The following is a 27448-nucleotide window of genomic DNA, read 5'->3' as shown; positions in this document are numbered from 1 at the left end:
CAAGAGAATCTTGAGCAGCATATATAATTCAAATCATCCAGAAGACACATTTTGAAAAAAACCAAAAAACTGGGTAAAGATAATTTAAATATTTTTAATCTATTAAACATTTTAAAGTGCATTCGATATGAAAGTTGTAAATGATATACTTCACAGTTTTGCTTATATAACATCTTCAATTTTATGTCCATTTTGCAAATATTGTCCATTTTTATTCAGGCTCTTAATATTTCCCCATGACTGATAACATTCACAGAAATCATATTGAGCAAACTGTATTTGTTGACGTATAATAGAATTGTATTTACACAGTATAGCATAGAAATATGTATATGTAACTTCCCATATATGTGTATATACATATGTAAATGAATAATGAAAATGAGTATTACTTTATCATTGTGGTATTATTTTCATCAAAATCCTGAGAACGTTGAAATGGCATCAAATAGTGACCAGATTGACAAAAAAAAATCCACAAAATAAAACTCTTATAAGGAATCCAACAATACTAGCAAAAGATACAAAAATATTAAAGTCTCAATGAAATACAAAGCCCAGATGAACTACTGTATAATATTTTTTCAACTCTAGAATATATATTTTTGTACAACTATCAATAAAAGGCCTGCATTTGGAAGAATTCAAAAGTAGTGCAGTATAATTATGCAGTGGTCATTACTGTTGCATACTATTTTACATAACTGCATACACTCTCTTTCTTTTGTTCCCTGGTCTAGAGATGAACTTGGGTAGATTTATGGGGAACCATTGCATTGTAGACTTAAACTGGATTAATTTGGGGGTAAGTCATATTTTGGTAAAGTTGCTTTAAAAATAAACATTTGGATATTAGTTCAGCAAGTAATTCTCCCTGAAGGAAAAACCAGACACCAAGAACCTAGACCACTGTTGTCTGTGAGAAATTTCTAGATGATAGAAATATTCTATATTTGCTGTGTTTCTGGCTATGGATTCTGGCTGACTGTTTGCCTCCTGGTTTGCCTGCTGTGACTAAAGAAGAAGATTTTAGTTCTCTGTTCAGTTCATCTCAAATAGCCATGTGTGACCAGTGGGTGCCATTTGGACAGTGTAGCCACAGAAAACTGAAGCAGTGTAACCAAAGACTCACCTAGGAGTCAGTTGACCTCCTAGAAGATGACTTGGGAAAACGTTGGCAATGATAGCCTCTTGGGGAGCTCACCTTCACCAAAAGCAAACTGTGAATCTTTTACTCTTCTGCAATAGTCATAATAGTCTCACACCCAATGCAACCCTCACCAGAGACAGTAAAGTAGTAACTAATTTTCTTCCCTGGAAATTTAGGTAGGTTCTTTAGAGTCTACAAACAGTAGGATGTAGGGAGGAAGCTTTCTAACTGGTACTTCCTTTCTTTCTGTGTTTTGTTTAAAAAGTATGTGGTGTCTTCAATTAAATGTTTTCCTCTCCAATCTCCTGGAGAAAGCCATTGTCAATTGTGATAAGCTTACATTGTTGGAGATCTCTTGGTGATAACTGTCTTAGCACAAATTTGAAAAGCTGTTCCTGGTCAGGTACTGTGGATTTTATTTGGTAGTCTAATCACTTTGTCTATCATAACTGCATACTATTTTTCTTATATACATTTAAATGTGGATTATGTAAATGTAATGCTATATGATAAAATATGTAAAAGATTTTATATGCAGCAAGATGATCATATATTTGTAAAAGATGGCTTTTGTAAATGTAACTTATTGTTGCCACCAGCTAAATTTTTCTGAAAAATGCAGAAATTATTTATTAACATAAAAATTATAGTATTTAATTTTATATGAGGTTAAGGAAGCAAACTCTATGTGGAATTTTTATTTTTGAATAAAATAACAAAATCCAAAACGTATATCCGATTTGTGAGTTAATTTAAACAATCACCTATTTCCAGTAAAATCTATTTTATTCTATAATGCCTTGCAAGTATTATGTCAGGTTTCTTGAGAATAATGTAGCATTTAGGAAAAAAGATACATACTAGGAGCCCTGCACTAGAGGCCAAGATGGAGAAGACCTCTACAGAAACCATGACTTTGCCTTTGGTGCTGTGGTAGACAGGGAGAAAAGTGATCCAGACACTGCAGAACACCAGCATGCTGAATGTCAGATACTTAGCTTCATTGAATGTGTCAGGCAGGTCCCTGGCCAAGAAAGCCACAGTAAAACTGATAAGGGCCAGGGAGCCTAGGTATCCAAGTGCACAGTAAAAGGCTATGACTGAGCCTTTGTTGCATATAATGAGGATGTGACCATATTCAGTGTGTAAATCTCTTTCCACAAATGGAGGAGATGTTCCTAGCCAGAACCCACAAAGAATAATTTGGATCAGTGTACAGACAGGAATTATATAATTTGGTGCCCCAGATACCAACAGCCCCCGCGTCCTCCTTCCTGGAGTAGTGATTTTAAAGGCTAAAACCACAGTTATGGTTTTGGATAAGACAGTGGTCACAGACACAGTAAATGCAAATCCAAATATGATCTGCTGCATGATGCAGGTGGCTGTGTTTGGGTGACCAATAAAAAGCAAGGAGCAAAGAAAACAAAATATAAGAGAAATGAGTAGAGTGTAGCTGAGAGTACGATTATTGGCCTTCACAATAGGTGTATCATGATGCTTTAAAAAGACCCCAAAAACAAGAGCTGTGAGTACAGAGAAGCACAGAGCAAGGAAGGCCAGAGCCATCCCCAAGGGGTCTTCAAAGGCCAGAAATGTCACAGTCCTCCTGAGGCAGTGATTTTTCTCTTTGTTGGCATACTGATCACCTGGACACTTCACACACTGATCCATATCTGTGAAAATAGAAATGGCGAATGATTCTAGTAAATATATCTAAGTTTATTGCTCCTTATTTGAAAGCAATACATGGTGCAATCAAAACAACTTCCTCCTTTTTCTTGTTGTAAACAGCAAAGGAATATTCCATATTGGCAAATTCGAATGTAACAGTAATTTATTTTTTCCATTAAACATACACATATTAGTTTTTTTAAAATCACTTATTTTTGATGACATTACTTTTATTACATACCAAATACAGTTATTTACTCACAGAGCAAGTAAATTTAGCTTGCTGTACTATTGTTAAAAGTTTCATAACAACATGCCAGAGACTGAATATTTTATAAAAAATAATAGCCTACTCTCTCAATAGCAACTTCATGGTCTATGTCTTTCTGCTACAATGGCATACAGATTCTAAGACATCTATGATTCATAAATGCCAGAGAGAACACAAAGATATGTCATGCAATGAAGGTGAAATCTACCATGTGATGAAATCTCAGAATTGTGGAATTGCCTTAACCAGAGAATACTCAGGAAAGAAAGATAAGTATGTCGTTTAGAAACATTGGGCTTTTCAAGCCCATTTGCAAAAGGATGATTCTATAACTTTCTTTAGGGGCACTATATAAAAATATTGAATTTGGTCTTTTATCTGCTGTGTTTAGCATTTTTGTTATTGATGTTCAATGAATCTTTGTCATGCCTCCCTGCTTTTATTTGTAGTCAAAGTGTTATTTATATATTACTATTGTTTATAAGGTACATACTTGGTTTTAGTTTTAGGGAAAATCATGGTTTTTTTCTTTTTCTTTTATTGAGTATTTGTAATTCACATTTTATATGTTATACCCTTTCCTGGTTTCGGCTCCAGAGACCCATTATTCCATATCCTCCCCCACCCCAGCTTCTATGATGGTGCTCCCTTGCCCACCCACCCTCACCCTCCCATATCCCTCAACTGACATTCTACTACACTAGGCCATCCAGCCTTGACAGAACCAAGGGCCTCTCCTCCCATTGATGCCTGACAAGGCCATCCTCTGCTACATGTGCAGATGGAGCTATAGGTCCATCCCTGTGTACTCATGGGATAGTGGTATAGTCCCTGGCAGCTCTAGGGTGTCTGGTTGGTTGACATTGTTGTTCTTATGGGGTTGCAAATCCCTTCTGCTACTTCAATCTTTTCTTTAACCCCTATGTTGATGACACCACTCTCAGTTCAGTGGTTGGCTGCAAGCACCCACCACTGTATTTGTCAGGCTCTTGACATCATGCACTGCTTGGCATCTGTAATATTGTCTGATTCTGGTATCTTTATATGGGATGGATCCCACAGGTGTGGGAGTTTCTGGATGGCCTTTACTTCAGTCTCTGCTCCACACTTTGTCTTCATATTTTTTCCTCTGAATATTTTGTTCTCCCTTCTAAGATTTGAATCATCCATATTTTGTCCTTCCTTCTTCTTGAAATTCATGTGTTTTGTGAATTGTATCTTGGGTATTCTGAGCTTTTGGGTTAATATCCCCTTATTAGTGAGTGCATACCATGTATGTTCTTTTGTGATTGGATCACCTCACTCACAGTGATAATTTCTAGTTTTGTCCATTTCCTTAAGAATTTCCTGAGTTATTCTTTTTAATAGCTGAATAGTATTCTGTTGGGGAATAGTATGACAAGGACACCTGGGTTCTTTTCAGATTCTGACTGTTATAAAGAAGGCTACTATGAACATAAAAGAGCATGTGACCCTGTTATATGTTGGGGCATCTTTTGGATATATGTCCAGGAGTGGTATAGTTGGGTCCTCAGGTAGTATTATGTCCAATCTTCTGAGGAACCTCCAGTCTGATTTCCAGAGTGGTTTTACCAGCTTGTAATCCGATTAACAGTAAAGGAGTGTTCCTCTTTGTCCACATCCTTGCTAGCATCTGCTGTCACCTGAGCTTTTGATCTTAACCATTCTGACTAGTGTGAGGTAGAATCTCAGGGTTGTTTTGATTTGTATATCCCTGCTGACTAAAGATGTTGAACATATCTTTGGGTGCTTCTTGGCCATCCAATATTCCACAGTTAAAAATTTTTTGTATAATCCCATTTTTAAAAGGCATATTTGATTCTCTGGAATTTAACTTCTTCAATTCTTTGTATATATTAGGAATTAACCCTCTATCAGATGGAGGAATGGTAAAGATCTTTTTCTAATCTGTTGGTTGACATTTTGTCCTATGGACGGTGTCCTTTGCCTTACAGAAGCTTTGCAATTTTATGAGATCCCATTTGTCAAGTCATAGTGCATAAGCCACTGCTATTCTGTTCAGGAAAGTTTCCCCTGTGCCCATGGCTTCGAGGTACTTACCCACTTCCTCTTCTATTAGTTTCAGTATATCTGGTTTTATGTGGAGGTCCTTGATCCACTTGGACTTGAGCTTTGTACATGGTTATAAGATCAGTTAGATTTTTCTGCATGCTGAACACCAGTTAAACCATCTCCATTTGTTGAAAATATCTTGTCTTTTTCATTGTACGGTTTTAGCTACTTTGTCAAAGATCAAGTTCATTTCTGTGTCTTCAGTTCTATTCCATTGATCTACCTGCCTGTCTTTGTACCAATACTGCACAGTTATTATCTATTGCATATACATTGTCATTGTCCTTTGAAAGCTCACTTATCATTTTCTATGATAAAAATGTATACTCTGTATTTTTCTCATTTAATTCTAACTTCAATTATGACTGAAATTGACACATTATCCTTTGTTAATTAATATAGGAGTGTTCAAGTCATTGATTTTCCTGAGAATATTCTCATTACTTGAGAACACATTAATATTATCTAAATGTTAAGATGAACTGGACAGAAAAACTTCCTGCTGCTATATAGTGACAAGTCTGGAGTTCTTCACACACAATCAGTTAGGCTTACTATAACTGTTGTCAATGATTTCTGATAATGGTTGTTTTCATATGTTAACTATGCTTTTTTGTTCTAAAATAAAATTTATTCTCTCTATTTGCTTTTGAGTTTTGTTTTCTTCGGCTTTTCAGTGTAGGTTCTTTCCTGTGTTTTTCCAATTATCCCATCTCAATTTATTGCTTTGCCCATTATAAAAAGAGCAATGTGTCCAGTAGTTCACTATTAATCATTAGACTACACATGATGAAAAGACAGATGTATAACTCAGAATTTTAAGAACTGTCCATGGCTATGGTACTTGCACATGAGTTTAATTCAAGCACTTTGGAGAAAGAGGGAATGGGATTTCAGTGATTTTAAGGGCAGTCTAGGCTGCATATATTCTTTCTGAATGGCAAGAGCTCTACAAGGTGACTGTGTTTGGAAAAACAAAATTACAATAACAAAAACAATTATTGTATCCAAGGTGAAAATAATCACATCTATAATGTTTAATGGCTGGTATTTTCAATTTTAAGCAATTTTAATACTTCTATTAAATTTATTGCTACAGCATAAAGTTTGCTTAGTAATGTGTTCAAACCAAGCCTTATAGAAAGAAAATGGCTAAAATCTGTCTGTTCTATTAGCACAGGACACACACACACACACACAAACACACACACACACACACACACACACACACACACACACACACACACACACACACGGATCCACATGTAAATAAGGACCACATAGAGAATTTACAAAAATTGAGAATATATAATTGGTACATTATCAGAAAAAATTTATAAATTAGTTGGAGTCGTAGTGTGCTCCCTATCAGATGTTATATGTTGGGGCATATCAGAGGATCTGCTGTACTCAGAACATTTGGTAATCCCCCTTCCCCAAAATCCCAAAGTTGCTGCCACGTTTCCCCAAATGCCCTGCCTGTGGAATACCAATCCCCTTCTGCCTGACCTTTTCAACTTGGACAGGCTAATAGTCTGTTAACTGGAAAATGCTATATCCTGAGGCATACTAGAGTTACACTGCACTCAGAGCATTTGGTAAGACACCCCCCAAAGTCTCATGGCTGCTTCTAAGAGCCAGTGGTCTTGAGTATCCACCATCCCCCCAAATACCCTAACCACTGAATACCAATCCCCACCTTCCTGGTCCTTTCTGCTGGGACAGACTGTTAACTAGTCTGGAAGATGCTGTATGCTGAGAAATACTAGAGGATCCATTGGTCTCAGATTATTTGACATCATATCCTGAGGCATACCAGAAGAATCACCAAACTCAAAGCATTTGATACCACATCCTGAGGCATCTCAGGAAGTATGTTGCACCAAGGATATCTAATACAAAACCAGAAACCTTACAGGACATCCACTGCACCCAGGACATCACAGCTTTAAAGAATTCCAGGAGTTCCTTTGTAAACAAGGCAATGGGTACTACAGTCTGAAGACCACTCAGGAGTTCTGTGGCATGCAGGGCAACTGACCCAAAAGACTGAAAGACTCCCTGGAATTTGGCTGCACACAATGAAACAGAAAGCACAGTCCATTGAAATGAACAGAGGACTGCTTCACACAGTACAAGAGTTTGACTGTTTTTCTGAAGATCCAGCAGTCTGAAGGCCTCATAGGAAATTTGTTGTAGTCAGAGCAACAAATTCAGCAGCTTCTCTGCCCCTCTGAAGACCTTCCAGTTAGAAGGCCCCACAGAAGTTCTGCAAGATCCAGGATCACAGGCCTACCAGGAGACCTGCTTCTACCCAGGGACAAAATAAAAGAAGACTGGAGACAGTCACTGAGACCAGCAAACACTATGGATAACCAGATAATGAGAGGCATGCAGAAGCCCATAAGTGACAGAAGCCAATATATGTGGGCATCATCAGAACTAGTTCTCCCACCACAGCAAGCCCTGAACACACAACACACCTGAAAATCAGGAAGCTGACCTAAAATTCTATCTCATAAAGATAATAGAGCCCAATAAGTAGGATATAAATAATTCCCTGAAAGGAATACAGAAAAACATAATCAAACAGTTGAAGGAATTGCATAAAGTGGTCCAACACTTAAAAGTAGAAGTAGAAACAATAAAGAAAACATAAATGGAGGCAAACCAGGAAATAGAAAACCCAGGAAAGAGGTCAGAAATTACAGATGTAAGTCTCACCAACAAAACACAAGAGATAGAAGAGAGAATCTCAGGTGTACAAGATACTGTAGAAGAAATTGACACAACTGTTAAAAAATGCAAAACACTAAAAACTCTTCATCCAAAACATCAAGGAAATTCAAGACACAATCAAACATCATATCTAAAAATAATTGGAATAGAGGAGAATGAAGATTCCCAGCTCAAAGAACCTGAATAATTCTTCAACAAAAATCACAGAAAAAATCTTCTTCAACCTTAAGAAAGAGATAACAATAAAGGTACAAAAAGCCTATAGAATAACATACAAATGGGACCAGAAAAGAAAATCCTCTCATCAAATAATAATCAAAACTCTAAATGCACAGAAAAAGGAAAGAATATTAAAGCTACAAGGGAAAAGGGCCAAGTAACATATAAACACCAACCTATCAGAATTACACCAGACTTCTCTTAAGAGGCTGTGAAGGCCTGGTCAGAGGCCATGCAGATTTTGAGAGAACACAAATGCCATTCCAGGTTACTATCCCCAGCAAAACTCTCAGTCAACATAGATGAAGAAACCAAAATATTCCAGGACAAATCCAATTTCAAACTGTATCTATCTATAAAGCCAGCACTACAGAGGATCCTAGAAGGAAAATTCCAACAAAAGGAAGATACCTACCACAAAGAAAAGACAAGATATTAAGCATCTCACAAGAAAGACAAGAGGAGAGAAGTACAGACACATAAAGTCATCTACAAGAACAATATAATGGAACCAGTCATCTGTTGTTAATATCTCTCAATATTAATGGACTCAACTCACCTATAAAAACATATAAGCCTTCAGACTGGAAATGCAAGCAAGATCTAGCATTTTGCTACATAAAAGAAACACACCTCAATAACAAAGACAAGTACTACTTCAAAGTAAAAGGCTTTAAAAATATCTTCCAAGCAAATGGTCCCAAACTGGAGTTGCCATCCTAATACCCAATAAAATAGACTTTCAACCAAAAGTTGTCAAGCATGATAAAAAAGGACACTTCATATTCAAAGGAAAAATCCACCAAGAGAAAGTCTCAATTCTGGACATCTATGTCTCAAAATGCAATGGCAACCAAATTCATAAAAGAAACTTTACTAAAGATCAAAATATGCACTGATCTCCACACAATAATAGTGGGAGATTTCAACACCCCACTCTCAACAAAGGGCAGGTAATTGACAGAGAAACTTAACAGGGACACAGTGAAATTAATAGATGTTATGAACCAAATGGATTTAACATATATCTACAGAACATTTCAGCCTAAAACAAAAGAATATATCTTCTTTTCAGTACCACATAGTATCTTCTCCATAACAAACCATATAATTGGTCAGAAAAACCCTCAACTAATACGAGAAGATTGAAATATTCTCATGTACACTATCATAACACCATTGCCTAAAGCTGGTCTTCAATAACAGCAAAAGCCACGGAAAACACAAATATAGGTGGAAATTGAACAACTGAACAACTCTCTACTCAATAATAATTTGGACAAGGATGAAATAAAGAAAAAAATTAATGACTTCCTGGAATTTAATGAAAATATTAAGACATCATTCTCAAACTTATGGGATACAATGAAAGCAGTGTTAAGAGGAAATTTCATAGCACTAAGTGCACTGGTAAAGAAACTGGAGAGATCTTACACTAGCAATTTAACAGCACACCTAGGAGCTCTAAAACAAAAAGAAACCAATTCAACCAAGCGGAGTAAAGGGCAGGAAATATTCAAACACAGGACTGAAATTAACCAAGTAGAAACAAAGAGAACAATACAAAGAATGAGCAAAACCAAAGCTGGTTCTTTGAGGGAATCAACAAGAGAGACAACCCTCTAGCTAAAGTAACTAAATGGCTCAGGGGCAGCATCCAAATCCACAAACTGAGAATTGAAAAGGAGACATAACAACAGATACGGAAGAAATTAAAAAAAAAACAAGAATGTAGATGAAATGAATGGTTTTCTAGACATATACCACATACCAAAGTTAAATCAAGAGCCAGGAATCTTTACAAACACGCCCTTATCCCATAAGGAAATAGAAGATGTCAATAAAAACCTATCAACCAAAAAACAAATAAAGAAACACATGAACAGCCCAGCACCTGATAGATGGACTTAGTTCAGAATTCTTCCAGGCTTTCAACATAGACATGATACCAATATTTCTCAAAATATTCCATAAAATAAAAACAGTAGGCAGATACATAATTCATTCTATGAAGCCACAATTATTCTGATACCTAAACCAAACAAGGACACTACCAAAAAACAAAAAACAAAAAAAAAACCAAAAAACAAAAAAAAACCCCAGAACTACAGACCAAACTCACTTATAAATATCAATGCAAAAATATTCAATAAAATTTTGCAGGCCCAAAGTGGCATCGAGCTCAATGAGAGGCCCTAATACCTGACACCATTATTGAGTCTATGGGATGCTCACAAAAAGGAACCTATCATGACTGCCCTAAAAAAACACAACAAGCAGTTCAAACCTGAAAAGTCCTAAGCCTGATAAACAACTTCAGCAAAATGTTTGGATGTAAATTAATTCAAACAAATCCATAGCCTTGTTCTATGTAAAGGATAAATAGGGTGAGAAAGAAATTAGGGAAGCATCCCCCTTCATAATAGTCACAAATAACATAAAATATACCTCAATGTGGCTGAACCAAGCAAGTGAAAGATCTGTATAAAAAGAACTTCAAGTCTCTGAAGAAAGAAATTGAAGATCACCCATGCTCATGGATTAGCAGGATGAATACTGGAAAAAATGGCCATCTTGCCAAAAGCAATCTATGGATTCATTGAAATCAATATCAAATTCCAAATCAATTCTTCATAGATTTAGAAACTGCAATTTGCATATTCATTTGAAATAACAAAAACCCAGGATAGCAAAAACTATCTTCAACAATTAAAAAAAAAACCATCTGGCAGAATCACAATTTCTGACCTCAAGTTGAATTACAGAGCAATAGTGACAAAAAACAACATAGAATTGGTACAGAGACAGGCAGTTAAATCAAAGTAATGGAATTGAAGACACACAAATCAACACACACATACCTATGCTCACTTGATTTTTAACACAGGACCTAAGTGGATAAAAGATAGCTTTTCAACAAATGGTGCTGGTTCAATTGGAGGTCAACATGTAGAAGAATGCAAATCAACCCATTATTATTATCTTGTACAAAACTCAAGTCTAAGTGGACCAAGAACCTACACATAAAACCAGATACACTGAAACAAATAGAAGAAAAAGTGGGGAAGATCTTTGAACCCATGGGGACAAGGGAAAATTTCCTGAACAAAACAGCAATGGCTTCTGCTTTAAGTTCAAGAATCAACAAATGGGACCTCATAAAATTGCAAAGCTTCTCTAATGCAAAGGAAACTGTCATTAGGACAATATGGCATCTAACAGATAGGGAAAAGATCTTTTCCAACCTCATATCTGATAAAGGGCCAATATCCAATATATACAAAGAACTCAAGAAGTTAAACTCCAAGTGTAAAATAACCTTATTAAAATGGGTTACAGAGTTAAGCAAAGAATTTCAGGTGAGGAATATTGAATGGCTGAGAAGTACCTAAAGAAATCCTCAACATCCTTAGTCATCAGGGAAATGCAAATCAAAACAACCCCATGATTCCAGTCATACCAGCCAAAATGGCTAAGATAAAAAATTCAGCTGACAACAGATGCTGGCAAGGATGTGGAGAAAGATCAACACTCCTCTGTTGTTGGTGGGATTGCAAGTTGGTACAACTACTATTGAAATTAGTCTGGAGTTTCCTCAGAAAATTGGACATAATACTACCTGAGGACGCAGCTGTACCACTCCTGTGCATATACTGAAAAGACTCTCCAAAATATAACAAGGACACATGATCCACTATGTTCATAGCAGTCTTATTTATAAAAACCAGAATTTGGAAAGAATCCAGGTGTCCTTCAACAGAGGAATGGATACAGAAAATATGGTACATCTCCCCAATAGAATACTACTCATCTATTATAAACAATGACTTCATGAAATTCTAGGCAAATGGATGGAACTAGAAATTATCATTGCGAGTGAGGTAACCAGAACATTCATGGTACGTACTCACTGATAAGTTGATATTAACCCAAAAGCTAAGAATACCCAAGATACAATTCAGAAACCACATGAAGTTCAAGGAAAAAGATGAAGAAAATGTGGATGCTTCAAATCCTTTTAGAAGGGGGAACAAAAATATTCACGGGAAAAAATATGAAAACAAAGTATGGGGTAGAGACTGAAGTAAAGGCCATCCAGAGACTGCCGGCCTGTAGGATCCATCCTATATAAAGAAACAAACGCAGACAATATCGAGGATGCCAAGCAGTACAAGCTGACAGGAGCCTGATATAGCTGTCTCTTTTGAGGCTCTGCCACGGCCTGACAAATACAGAGGGGAATGCACACAACCAACCATGAACTGAGAATGAAGGACCTATTGGAGGAGTTAGAGAATGGTTTGAAGGAGCTAAAAGGGTCTGCAACACATAAAACAACTATACCCACCAACCAGAGATTCCTGGGACTAAACTACCATCTTAAAAGTACACATGGACAGCCCCATGACTCCAGCAGCATATGTATCAGAGGATGGCTTTGTTGGGTACCAATGGGAGGAGAAGTCCTTAGTCCTGCCAAGGCTGGACCCCCTAGTGTAGGGGAATATTAGGACAGGGAGGCAAGAAGGGGTGTGTGTTTCTGTGGGGGACACCCTCATAGAAGAAGGAGGAGGGGGGATAGGATAGGGTTTTATGGACAGAAATCTGAGAATGGGGATAGCATTTGAAATGTAAATTTAAAAATTCAATAAAAAAAGACACAGATGCAAATATGTGCATCTAACCAATGTACAGAATTTGCTGCCCCCTCTGGTTGAATTAGGGAAAAGTTAGAGGAAGCTGTGGAGAGCAACCCTGTAGGAGGACCAGCAGTGTCAATTAACCTGAAACCCTGAGATCTATCAGACACTGGATCACCAACTAGGCAACACATACCAGCTGATATGAAGCCCCCAACACATATATAGCAGAGAACTGCTGGGTCTGGGTTCAGTCAGAGAATATGCACCTAACTCTCAAGGGACTGGAGGTCCCAGGGAGTTAATAGTTCTGGTGGTGTAGGTGGTGTGGGGACATCTTCATCCAGATGGGGTAGGGAAAAGGTATGGGATGTGAACAGTCCAAGGGTGGACCATGAAGTATACAAAATCTGCAGTGTAAAAATTTTAAAAAACTATATTTTGAGTCATAGTTTTTGTGGAATTTAGAAACAGAGAGGAAAAACTCTAGTAAATCTGTTTATAATTTTCTGTTGAGAAGAGCATGCAAGAACTTACTGTTAATGTGACTCCAAAGAGAATCCTTTACACACGCATATTCAGAGTTTTGGATTCAAACACTAATGGCATTCCCCAAGTATTTATGCAAGAAATTATAGGGAAAAATGTAGGTTCAAAATACTTCATCAAATGAAAGTTCATCATGATTTATTCAATTATATTAGTAGTAATAATTTATTAAGACATTACTTCTTCTGATATACAGATGTAAGTATGTTCTATAAAAAGCCTTCTGATCATCTCACAATTTAGATAGCAAATTTATTTCATCATGTTACTTATTATGAACACTCACTTCAAATTTGTGAATACTATTCTTTTATTAGGATTGTTTTCTTTTATTCCTGCCCATGAACCAAAGTAATATATGATACAAATCCTCTAGATTCACAATGTTCTACTTCTGAGATTTCACAGATAACAAATAACAACTATCAATATTTATTGAGATAGAATTACACTTTCAAAAACCTTTTTCTTTGTCAAGAGCCACAAGGAATCCTGAGATGGTGAAGATGGGTGAAATTCATGATTTCAGTGTAATTCACAAGTTTCAAAAATGACAAAAGCAAATACATGCATTCTAAAGAGTGTTTGTTCAATCCACTGATGGATAGGGAACAGGTTCACAGGGGCTTTAGAGTTATTTCCATGTAAACTAATATATACACTTTGTTAACATAATACATGTAACGTAACATCAATATAATCACAGTATTTTCTAAAACACATACACAAAGAAAAATGCAAGTTCTATATACCTAAAGTATATGTTTGATAATGTAAATAGTTACCTGTCTGATTAGAAATTTCATTCTCAAAGCAGGGGTTGCAATCAAAACAGCAAGCAGCCTTGTTCTCCTGAGGGAATTTTCTAAATCCAGGAGAACAGCTTATACTACATACAGAGATGGGTGTCTGTGGACAATTGTATATGTTTTTAAAATATATAAACACGTTACTAACTCTATGATAATGTTATTATGTTATGCAATTGAACCTCTGAACTATGAACTTATTTTTGACCAGACATTGTATAAATGCAGAAGCAGAAGAGTTGTGAATTACACTGCACTGTATATAGACACAATAGGAATTATTCTATCAAATAGCATTAATTTCCTAATTGTCAAAATCTCATTTAAAATATACTACAAACTGGATACCAAGACTATCTGGATATATGACTTGTTTACTCATTTATTCTGAAAGCCAGGTGCAGATTTTCACTTACCTGTTTCACTCCTGTGCCCCATTCTATAATATTCTCTGACAGAGACAATTTTTCATCATGTGGGGAATATGAGAAATATGTTCCTACATGCACCTTATGTCCAAGACCTTGAGGAAAATTCCAGAAGTTCAGAATGTCATACTGTGCATCTGATTTTTCTCTCTGCCTCATATCTATTCTCTCTCCAACTGGATTATTAAATTGAATGCTCTTGACAAAACGGTGCAGCTAAAAGAAAGTTTTTAACATTTAAAAAACACTAACTCATTTAATTTTCTGTGCATGAATGTTTTGCCTGTATATGTATAAGTATAACAAATGCATGTCTGTGGCCTATGGATATCCAAGGAGGGGTTATCCACAAGATGAGAGAAACAACAGAAACCTATCATAACTATTCACTGAGAAGATCCACCCAACACTTAACAGAAACAGATCCAGAGACCCATAGCTAAACATTTTAGGGAGGTCAAGAAGTCTTTTGTAAGAGTTGGGGAAAGGATTTAGGAAGCTGGAGAGGATTGAGACTCCACAAGGAGACAAAAAGTGTCAAAAAGTTCTTGAGATTCAGGGGCTCTTAGAGTCTGAACCATGCACCAACCATAAACGGCTGAAACTGCCCCTGCACATTTGTATATGACGTTGGGCCTGGTCTTCATGCAATTCTACAAACACCCGTATCAGGGGCTCACTCTGACTCCATTGCCTGTGGATCTAGTTCCCTTAACTGGAACACCTTCTCTGGTTTCTGTCGAAGAGAATGTTCCTTATTTCTGCAGGTACTTGAGTTCCCAAGCTGTATTAGAACCCAGGGAGGACCACTTCATTCTTAATGGAGGAGAGATGAACAGGAGGAGAGGGTGTAGGTGCGGGGACTGAGAGTAGGAGAAGCTCAAATTGTAGTGTAAACTAAATAAATAAATACATTAATGAAAAAAGAGGATGGCAGATTCCTGAAAAAAAGTCCAAAATTTGTGATTAAATTTTGTGCTCCAAATTTGAAGAACAAAACCCAATTTTGCAAACAACAATTAGATTTCTTAATCAGTTCAATAAGATTAAATACTGTATAGTTGCCAACTGTAAAACATTTTAATTAAATATTAAATATTAAAAAAATTATTCATGTACCAAGTGTATAAAATGTTACTATGTTATTATAGAACCAGAAGATGCAAGTGAAATAATAGATATGACTAACATCACAAATGCTGTCTCCTTTTCAAAGAACTTCCAAAAGTATACAAAATTTGTTCATTACTCACTTATATTTTACATAATTTCTTGACACACTGTAAGTAAATTCTGTATTATAGTGCTTTCAGCCCAGTGTTTTCAGTCACCAGTTCACTCATAGCTCATATTAAATATTTCCAATGAAAGGGTGAATGTGTGTGTATGTGTGTGTGTGTGTGTGTGTGTGCGTGCGTGTGCGTGCGTGCGTGCGTATTTGAATGTGTTTGTGCATTGAAACCTTGTGGATAGTGACATTTGATCTCCAGTTATGAAGCTTATTTTCTATTTATCTGATATATGATTTTTTACTTCCAACTAGAGTTCCATTATGCAAAATGTGAAAGGTGCATGAAAGGAGGTATTTAGGAAGATTCTAAAATGTGTCTTCCACAACACTATGGAACCCGTACATGAGTGACAAGTGACACATTACCTGCCAGGGATGAATAAACTGTCCTTTGTTACTGTCCACTGGTTTCATATCTACATCTTTTAATAGCATCTCATGGAGGCCGTGGGCCACAGCATAAACTGCATTACATATGTGGTAGCTCCCCTCACTCAATTTCACGTCAAAGCGATCCCAAGGCAACAAGGCCAAGGATCCTTTAGATGAACAGTTCTTTCTTGTTTTACAGGAATACCCTGCGACTGGACAATTAAAATATAAAGTCCATATTTCTGAAAGGAAAGCGTCATCTGGGTAATTGGATGGTTTTACATTCTTAATAAAATCTTTAAAAGCAGAAATATCTGGATGATGTTGTGAAAAAATGAGAGTTCCATGGAAAGAGTCCAGGATGAAGTGTCTCGTGCTGCTAGTGACATCCCACTGTGAGGTGGCTATCCACACTTTCCATGGGAATATATGTTCCCATCGCATAAATACTGTTCCTACGGAGGACTCAGTGTCACCAAAGACAATGACGACATTTGCCGTTTCCCTCATGATTGGGCTATGGTAGATGAACGAATCACTCAAGTGGAAAGTAAAGTTGACTCTGATCATTTGCACAAAGGCAGCACACACATTGTTCTTCTCCATTTCTCTCCTCAAGTCTGAAAGGAATCTAATACCTTTTTCATTCTCTGAGATGACCAGCCCCGCCCAAGTCCACCTAAAATGAACCATCAAAGAGACCATGCCACGGGCTAGTGTTGTGTCTTTAGGGGCCATCTGACAGAGAGAAGGAAACTTGATATCGTCACTCAGCATCGGATCAAAAGGCCCAATGGTTAGCTGAAGGAAATATTTAAGAAAAGACATAAAGAACATAATCCCATCAAGTTCAGTCACATGGTAAATGGCAATATCAACGAAGATAGTAATGATGGTGCATTCATCATTTTAAAATTATTTCCAACTTCCTACAACTCTCTGAAATCTTTGAATATATTCTATATCGTATTATATTATGTCACAATTGTAACTCTTATATCATAGGTCTCCATTCTGTATAAAAATACTGAGACCTGAACAAAAATAAGAGTACTAACTCCTAAAGACACTGTCTTTATTCCAAAAACTATAGCCTCCCATTTTAATAATCGAGCTCAAGACAAATATTCTTTTGTTTACAAATTGATACTCACCTGTGGATATTTGTAGAGTACCAAAAAATCCCAATTTGGTAAGAAATTTCCCATGTTGTTCCTGTAATGACTGCTAGAGTGTTCATATCTTTTTTAAAGGTATAGTTAGGGATGTCTTTATCCATGCCTGTGAGGTACTTAATGGTGCTCAACAAAGTTTTTGCAAAATTTGCCTCAGAATCATATACACTGTATCCAATACTTATGTTTGGTAAAAGATGTGGGTTTCTATTGATCTCTTCAATGGCAAAAACCAATGCAAGGACATGCTGGTACTTATTTGGATGTAATCTAAACACAGAACATAATACGATTACATTAAAATCCAATCTAATTGAATAAAAATTAAATATAGAAATTGTATTGAATGCTGATTTGTGCAAAGTATTGTTGCAGAAAGTATAATCTAAAGATGACATTACATAAAAATGAGAACTTAGGGTGGTGTTTCATGGTAGATCTCAGAAATTTATTGACTTTCTAAGAGGAAGGTTTGGCACTCCTTAATTGTGTGTCCCAGAAGAACCTGTGCTATAAGACTGCCTGTGATCTGTAGCCCAAGAAGAAAGACAACCCCAAAATCAAACCTGCTTCTGCCTTGGTTCTTGAATCCTTACTCTTCATAATGTGAAAATCAAGATATTGTTCCTTTAGTCTCTAGTTCATGAAGTGATAAGCAAATATGTAAGTCAAAGTTCTAATCAATAATGAAACCACAATCCCCTCAAACTCTTTTTAGAAATTCTTGCCTGGTACAGAGCCTAAAAGACATCAAGTGAGAGACATATGAGCCTTTAGTTTTCTCCTCTTGCTCTTTATTTAGCACATAGACCATTCTTTTTTATTTAAGTTATGTTGCCTTAAAATGATATAACCTTTATTATGATACTATAGTTTCTTTATCATACTCTGGCCCACAATTAGAAATAAAAAATGTTGATTCATTATGATGAACATCATCAACTGTATCCAAAATTTGATGTTTTCCACTGCCTTTTTGTCTGCCTTGTAAAAGTACAATCTCCTCTTCTTTCTTTTTCCCATTTCCTAGATTCGTGCCTTTATTTTACTCTTTAACCTGTTGATTTAAACAGAACCACTTTTTATAGCCATGGCAAATGTCATGGTCATTTTCATTATACATCAAGCATTATTAGATCAGACTTCACTATTTCTACCTATATTCACCCACAGACATTACATTACATTAATTACATTGTATTAATGTTCAAAAGTCTATATGCATTGATTTTTATCCACCACATATTTCTTGAAATTTAATAATATTTGTAAGTGGCTCTCATTAATACTTCCTGATATACCTATCTAGTATGAGAGTCTATTTTTAAATTAAATAGATTTTTTATACAGAATATCCTCACAATGAATTTCTCTACCTTCTAGTCCTCCTAGCTCCTCTCTATCTTTCTTCTCCCAAAGATCTGCTCTTCCTTGACTTCCTCTCCAGAAAAGAACACATCTTAAAGATATGAAAACCAAATAGGACAAAACAAAATATAACTAAGGAAAAAGTGCTAGGAATAAAGTTTAACAAAGAAGCCCAATAAAAAGAAATGTTTCAGTAGAAGGAATATCATTAACAGATACACCAATTTCTACTCCTAGGAGTCTTGCAAAAACAGCAAACTAACATCCATAATAAATATAGATATCAGCACCTACAGACCCATATAGAAATCTGGAGTGCAATTTCAGTTTTTATGAGCCCATGTGAGCTTTGCTTAGTTGATTTGATAAGTCATATTTTCCCTTTACACTTCATCCCCTGTTACAAAAACAGTCCTGCCTCCTCACGATACTTTATATTAATTTAAAAACATTCCACTTATGTGTTTTTGTATTTGTATATAGTATTTGATTTGGTAATCATAAAAGTTATGCTCTAATTTTTATAATGATACTTTTATAAAATTACTATTTTGAGAATTTTATGTTGGTATAAAATGCCTCCGGGCATCTTTCTTTGCATGGTACCTCTTTGTCTCATCCACAGACATATGATTCTTTCTGTTTTGCTTCTATCCCCTTCTAAGATTTATACCTTCCTTTTTATATTACTCAGAAATTTAACCAAAACCATTGCCAGACTCAAGACAAGGTGCATGGTTTTCCTGAACTAGTATGGTGAACAGGACTCCACCATTTCAAATTCTAGCTCTTGAAGATCTGGAATTACATTTGAATACTCTATAAAAGACAAATGTATCAATGTGCCAGCAATACAGTAATAACAATATGAAAACCTGGTGATATGCAAAACTCTGCACGCAGCTATGAGCAGGTGTATGAACAAAGCAGATAGAAAGATGCCCAGGCAAGAAAAAAAGTGAAACACTTCACACAGCACAGGAAGAAGAGAAAACAAATTTATCTTCACCTGCTGCCAGTGCTTCCGCATAAATCATATAAACCACACAGGCCTTGTCAGTCTACCTCTGATAAGGGACATAGCATTAACTGCTGTGCCATTTTCTATTTCTCCATAAAAAAAACCCATTGCTACAGTTCCATGTCCTGACATCCTTCGTGTTTTAACTCGACATTTGTCAGTGCATATGACATTGAAAATATCTAGAAAATGTAGCCAAGTGTGAATGCAAATTTTAATAAAATAAGAAGTTTCAAAATCTCACATCTACTGCTCTCTTTTTCCCAGCTTGTAGCAATAAGATACACTGAGTAGTGAGTGCATGGGGAAAACAAGTCTCTTGTGGGTTTATAAGTAAGCCCCATATCGATAATAAAACAGAAACACAAATATTGGGAAGAAACAATAATGTTCTTTCTGTGAAATTATCAGAAATGATATGCTAACAAGAAATACTATTGCATTGTTTTTTTTTACTTCAAATCAATTACATTTATTTTTTTATTTCTATATTTTTTTTATTAACTTGAGTATTTCTTATATACATTTCAAGTGTTATTCCCTTTCCCGGTATCCGGGCAAACATCCCCCTCCTGAACATAGTAAAAGCCATATACAGCAAACCAGTTGCTAACATTAAATTAAATGGAAAGAAACTCAAAGCAATCCCACTAAAATCAGGGACTAGACAAGGCTGCCCACTCTCTCCCTACGTATTCAATATAGTTCTTGAAGTTCTAGCCAGAGCAATCAGACAACAGGAGGTCAAGGGGATACAGATCGGAAAAGAAGAAGTCAAAATATCACTGTTTGCAGATGATATGATAGTGTATTTAAGTGATCCCAAAAGTTCCAGCAGAGAACTACTAAAGCTGATAAACAACTTCAGCAAAGTGGCTGCGTATAAAATTAACTCAAATAAATCAGTAGCCTTCCTCTACACAAAAGAGAAACAAGCCGAGAAAGAAATTAGGGAAACGACACCCTTCATAATAGACCCAAATAATATAAAGTACCTCGGTGTGACTTTAACCAAGCAAGTAAAAGATCTGTACAATAAGAACTACAAGACACTGAAGAAGGAAATTGAAGAAGACCTCAGAAGATGGAAAGATCTCCCATGCTCATGGATTGGCAGGATTAATATAGTAAAAATGGCCATTTTACCAAAAGCAATCTACAGATTCAATGCAATCCCCATCAAAATACCAATCCAATTCTTCAAAGAGTTAGACAGAACAATTTGCAAATTCATCTGGAATAACAAAAAACCCAGGATAGCTAAAGCTATCCTCAACAATAAAAGGACTTCAGGGGGAATCACGATCCCTGAACTCAAGCAGTATTACAGAGCAATAGTGATAAAAACTGCATGGTATTGGTACAGAGACAGACAGATAGACCAATGGAATAGAATTGAAAACCCAGAAATGAACCCACACACCTATGGTCACTTGATTTTTGACAAAGGAGCCAAAACCATCCAATGGAAAAAAGATAGCATTTTCAGCAAATGGTGCTGGTTCAACTGGAGGGCAACATGTAGAAGAATGCAGATCGATCCATCCTTATCACCCTGTACAAAGCTTAAGTCCAAGTGGATCAAGGACCTCCACATCAAACCAGACACACTCAAACTAATAGAAGAAAAACTAGGAAAGCATCTGGAACACATGGGCACTGGAAAAAATTTCCTAAACAAAACACCAATGGCTTACGCTCTAAGATCAAGAATCGACAAATGGGATCTCATAAAACTACAAAGCTTCTGTAAGGCAAAGGACACGGTGGTTAGAACAAAACGGCAACCAACAGATTGGGAAAAGATCTTTACCAATCCTACAACAGATAGAGGCCTTATATCCAAAATATACAAAGAACTCAAGAAGTTAGACCACAGGGAAACAAATAACCCTATTAAAAAATGGGGTTCAGAGCTAAACAAAGAATTCACAGCTGAGGAATACCGAATGGCTGAGAAACACCTAAAGAAATGTTCAACATCTTTAGTCATAAGGGAAATGCAAATCAAAACAACCCTGAGATTTCACCTCACACCAGTGAGAATGGCTAAGATCAAAAACTCAGGTGACAACAGATGCTGGCGAGGATGTGGAGGAAGAGGAACACTCCTCCATTGTTGGTGGGATTGCAAACTGGTACAACCATTCTGGAAATCAGTCTGGAGGTTCCTCAGAAAATTGGACATTGAACTGCCTGAGGATCCAGCTATACCTCTCTTGGGCATATACCCAAAAGCTGCTCAAACATATAAAAAAGACATGTGCTCCACTATGTTCATCACAGCCTTATTTATAATAGCCAGAAGCTGGAAAGAACCCAGATGCCCTTCAACAGAGGAATGGATACAGAAAATGTGGTACATCTACACAATGGAATATTACTCAGCTATCAAAAACAACGACTTTATGAAATTCGTAGGCAAATGGTTGGAACTGGAAAACATCATCCTGAGTGAGCTAACCCAATCACAGAAAGACATACATGGTATGCACTCATTGATAAGTGGCTATTAGCCCAAATGCTTGAATTACCCTAGATGCCTAGAGCAAATGAAACTCAAGACGGATGATCAAAATGTGAATGCTTCACTCCTTCTTTAAATGAGGAAAAAGAATACCCTTGGCAGGGAAGAGAGAGGCAAAGATTAAAACAGAGACTGAAGGAACACCCATTCAGAGTCTGCCCCACATGTGGCCCATACATATATAGCCACCCAATTAGACAAGATGGATGAAGCAAAGAAGTGCAGACCGACAGGAGCCGGATATAGATCGCTCCTAAGAGACACAGCCAGAATACAGCAAATACAGAGGCGAATGCCAGCAGCAAACCACTGAACTGAGAATAGGACCCCCGTTGAAGGAATCAGAGAAAGAACTGGAAGAGCTTGAAGGGGCTCGAGACTCCATATGTACAACAATGCCAAGCAACCAGAGCTTCCAGGGACTAAGCCACTACCCAAAGACTATACATGGACTGACCCTGGACTCTGACCTCATAGGTAGCAATGCATATCCTAGTAAGAGTACTATTGCATTCTTAACTTTCTGAAAAGGTCAGTTTGCCTCAATGCCGTGGTACTGAGTACACAACAGTAGCTTGACTGTGTTTCTATGAATCAACACCACTTTGCCTGCTGCCTGACAGCTGCTGGAGGAACAATGTGAATGCACATGCTAGAGAGTGTTGTTTCACTCAGTGTACACACTTGAATCAAAAGGAAATGACAAATGAATAATGGACCAACTCTGAAAGTTGTATTGAGGAGAATAAGAGAAGTGATATAGACAATGTTAGTCTGCAGAGATGTAGTTCACATATACATCATCTATCCTGATAGTAAGATAGCGAAAATGTAAAGGAAGGAGGCACTTACTCATTTATAATGTCTGTGCTGTCTGGACCTCTAGTATGTTGTTCTGTTAGATATGAATACATGGGTAAGAACACACTGATGAGCATGTCCCCATCCTTCCAGATATTGTCTGCCATAGTTGCAATACATCTTTGTTTTCTTGATGCTCTGCTGAATGACGGAGAATTCAGGATTAAGATAATATAAATAAACGAAAGCATCTTACCTTGTCTGCAAATGCTGAGCCTGAAGATATGTGAAGCCATGTGCACATGAAGAGCTTGTGAATATGTGCAGCTGTGTTTGCAGATTTATTAGTTTTGTTGCCTGAATAGCAACTCCTATACACTTAAGGCCATCCTATTCCCTGGAGAAATAGTAAGAGTTCTCTTCCCCCAGGCTTTGCAGCTGCCTTCCCTGCATAGGTAACAAGGGCAAATAAAATTATGACTAAGGATTATTTATTCCACTCCCAGATGCAATGATTTCATTGTACTTCAAAAGCATCAAAGCCAAAATAACTAACAGAATTATGAAGCCTGTCTGCTAAGATTTGTAGATACAATACTTGAAGTAATAAATTAGATTTCCTGTCACAATACACTGAGTAAGGTGAGGTATTAAAAGATCAGAAGGTTCCATTCTATCCCTTCATATATTGGTATAATAGTTTCTATTATTATGAATTGTAAGTAAAACTTCGTTGTCATCCTCATGATTGGCAATCTCCCTCATGTGTGTTTCTCTCTTGTCTCAGAAGACCATACAGTATTGAACACAGCAATTTTAAGTCAGTCTTTTACTTTCAGTGTAGAAATTAAGTTGCACATATGCATGTTAGAGTCTATGACCTTCTTTGTACTTGAGTGCAGACAGATCAAAATCCATTGCTACGTCTGTACCAGATTCTTACAGCATTCCCTCATTTAAGATTGTACCAACTCAAAAACCATCCTATGCTGCATAAAATTTTATCCGTGCTTTATAATTATTTTTGTTTATTTATTGCTTATATATGTTTGGGACTATGATTAGCATTATATGTGTTTGAAGATCAGAGGACAGCTTCAGGGAATTGAATCTCTCTTCGAACTCGATGTTCCTGAGCATACTCACTCACAGACAAAGAACATATCTTTAGCTGCTAAGCCACCTTACTGTCTGCTAAGCTACTTTAATCATCAGCAATGTATCCAGATTGAACTCTTTTCTAGAATACATTTTAACTGTAGAATGGACGAATGTCTCTGTCATGCAGGGACTTGCTCTATTCTTACAGAAAATTTATTGAATCAGAAGCTACACAAACTCAGGGGAATGAATTTGGTCAGAGAGTTGACTGGGCCAAGACTGTGAGACAAAATAGCCTATTTCAGTCTCTCTTGGTACTTAAAAATTAACATTAATATATTATTACACATATTTTAAACTTTTTCATACAATATAATTTTATCATATTTTTTCCTTCCTCTACCTTCTTCCAGATATTTTTGCATGTCTTTACTCAGAAAATATCATGGCATGCCAGGCTTTCTAAAAGTCCCCAACAAGCATAAGAACAAAGAGGAAAAAGAAAAAAGAAAAAAAGAACACTAAATCAAAGAAATCAAATACCTGTCAGACAAAATAAAACTCATGACAAAATGAAAGACAAAAGAGAAAACTTGGATTTTTCCTTGGCTTTGCGCTGTCGTCTATTCCGAGGCATTTGTATAGTTCTGGTGTGTGTCTGATATACTCAGTGACACTTTATTGGTAAGATTTATTTTCCATTGCATAGACGGCATAAAATAAAAATAGTTTCTTGGTTAGGGGCAGGACTTTGTGTCTTTTTCTCCTTTCCCATTGCTGGAATTTTTTCTGGATTGAACTCATTACCACATTTACTTAAATTCCAGCAACCATAGTGTACAAACAATTAGTTTCATGAAGGTATTATAATAAACAGTAGATATTGTACTTTCATTTTCATTCATTTTCCACTGCCAACCACTACTAAGATGTACCTTGATGTTGTGGTTTATTCCACTTCTTTTAAAGTTTGTTCAACTTCTTATTTACTACCATACATATTCAATTGCACTGACTTCCCTTCCCTCTCTAAGGGAAAAAGTCTGATGAAACAAATTGGATAAACCCTGTTAATACTCAATAAAATAAATTTTCAATCAAAATTGTTCACAAGAAATGGGGAAGGACTCTACACTCACCAAAGTAAAAATTCAGCAAGATGAAATTTCACTTCTGAACATCTATGCTCAAATGCAAGTGTAACCACATTCATAAAGGTAACCATATTAACGGGTAAAGCACATATGGAACACTATACAATTATGAGAGGTAATTCCAATACCCCACTCTCAACAGCGTACAGGTCATTGAGACAGAAATTAAACAGAGACACAGTCAAGGTGTTATGAACCAAATGGTGTAAACTGGAATCTACAGGACATTTTACAACAAATGCATGCCACAGAGTAGTACTGGACTTCAATAACAATGAAAACAACAGTGAGCCCACAGTCATGAAAACTATGCAACTTTCTGCTCAATAATTTGGTCTTGGAAAAATAAAGAAAGAAATTAAAGACTTTCTAAAATTAAATGAAAATGAAGTCAATACTAACCCAAATACAATGCAAACAATATTATGAGGAAAGTTCAAAGGACTAAGTGCCTTCATAAGGTAACTGGAGAGATGTTCTACTAGCAGCTTTACAGCACATCTGAAAATCTAGCACAAAAGCAAGTGAATACAACCAAGAGCAGTAGATGGCAGGAAATAGTCAAACACGAGGCTGGAAACAACCTATTAGAAACAAAGGGAACTATGTACATAAACAAAAAATCCCAAAGCATGGTCTTTGAGAAAATCAAGAACCATGAACCATTAGTTAAACTAACTTGAAGGCACAGAAACAATATCCAAATTACCAAAGTCTGAAATTAAATCTTATACATAACAACAGAAACCAAAGAAATTCAAAACACACAATCTTATTATGAGAGATTATACACAACAATAATGAAAAAACTAAACAAAATGTATAATTTTCTATGGATATATCATGTACCAAAATTAAGTCAAGATTAAGTAAACAATCTAAATAGTCCAATAACTCCTAAAGAAATAGAAGCAGTCATGAAAAGTTTCACACATCAAGAAGCCCGGGGTCATATGCTTGTAACACAGAATTCTATCAAACTTTCAAAGAAGATGTAATGCCAACACTCATGAATTTATTCCAAAAAAAGAAACACAAGGAACATGACTTAATTTCTTCTATGAAGCCACAGTTACTATGATATCTAATCTACAAAGAGACCCAACAAAAATATAATACCTGACAAATTTCTCTTATGAACTGTCATGCAAAATACCAAATAAAATTCTCTCAAACAGAATCCAAAAATGTATCTGGAACATCATTCCTATTCTCCTGCTGCTTTTCCCTACAACCTCCAATAGACCTGGGACTCATAAACCATACAGGTTATCTTCTCTCCAAGGCCCATCTTCTCTGGTTGCTGTGCCCCCTAAGCCAAACCATGCTTCCCTGAACAGCCTGCTATACCACACAATTCACTATTCTTTTGCCACCTCTGCTCTGACTCTATCAGCTTCCTCAACTATGCAGGTATGCTTCCCTTCCCCACACATCTCCACTGCACTTTGATACCTCTGGGCCAAGAAAAACTGTTCTAAGTACTCTCTAGAAGGGAGACCTGTTATCATTTGCCACTTTTCTTCCCATCTTCCTTAATGAGCCTAGTGAAACATTTAGAATTGTAGGTCTGGAAATACATGCCCCATGGATATGTTTCAGAAGTATGTCATCCCAGGAACATAGAGGTTCAAAACCCTCATAATACCCACTATGACAAGAATGTCCAGAAACCCAAACCACCCAGACTTACTTTTTTAAATCACTGATTTATTTATTTATTTATTTATTTATTTATTTATTTATTTATAGAATTATTTTTTAATTTAATTTTTTAACAGTCCAGATTTTATCCCTCTCCCTCTCCACCCTCTGACAGTTCCACAGTCCAGACCTCCTTCACACATCTCCACGAAGATGTCACCCTCCAACTTTCCACCCCACCAGGAATTCCCAATCTCTGGGGCCACCAGTTACTTGAAAATTAGGTGCATCTTCTCTGACTGAGTCCATTCTGTCAGTTCTCTGCTGTATTTTTTCAGGCATCATATCAGCTAGTGAACATTGCCTGGTTGTTGGCCCAGTGTCAGAGATCTTACAGGGTCTAGGTTAGTTGAGAATGCTG

At 36.5% G+C, this 27448-nt stretch overlaps 1 pseudogene; it reads right to left on the bottom strand.

Moving 5' to 3' along the window:
* Positions 1-1930: 1930 nt before the first annotated feature.
* LOC148003265 (vomeronasal type-2 receptor 116-like) lies at positions 1931-23295 on the bottom strand (annotated as a pseudogene).
* Between the last annotated feature and the right edge of the window lie 4153 nt (positions 23296-27448).

Source organism: Rattus norvegicus, chromosome 9 (assembly GCF_021556685.1).
Source record: "Rattus norvegicus strain SHRSP/BbbUtx chromosome 9, alternate assembly SHRSP_T2T, whole genome shotgun sequence".
Taxonomy (NCBI): Eukaryota; Metazoa; Chordata; class Mammalia; order Rodentia; family Muridae; genus Rattus; species Rattus norvegicus.
The sequence above is the reverse complement of the archived record's forward strand: the minus strand, read 5'-3'. Positions and strand labels throughout refer to the sequence as shown.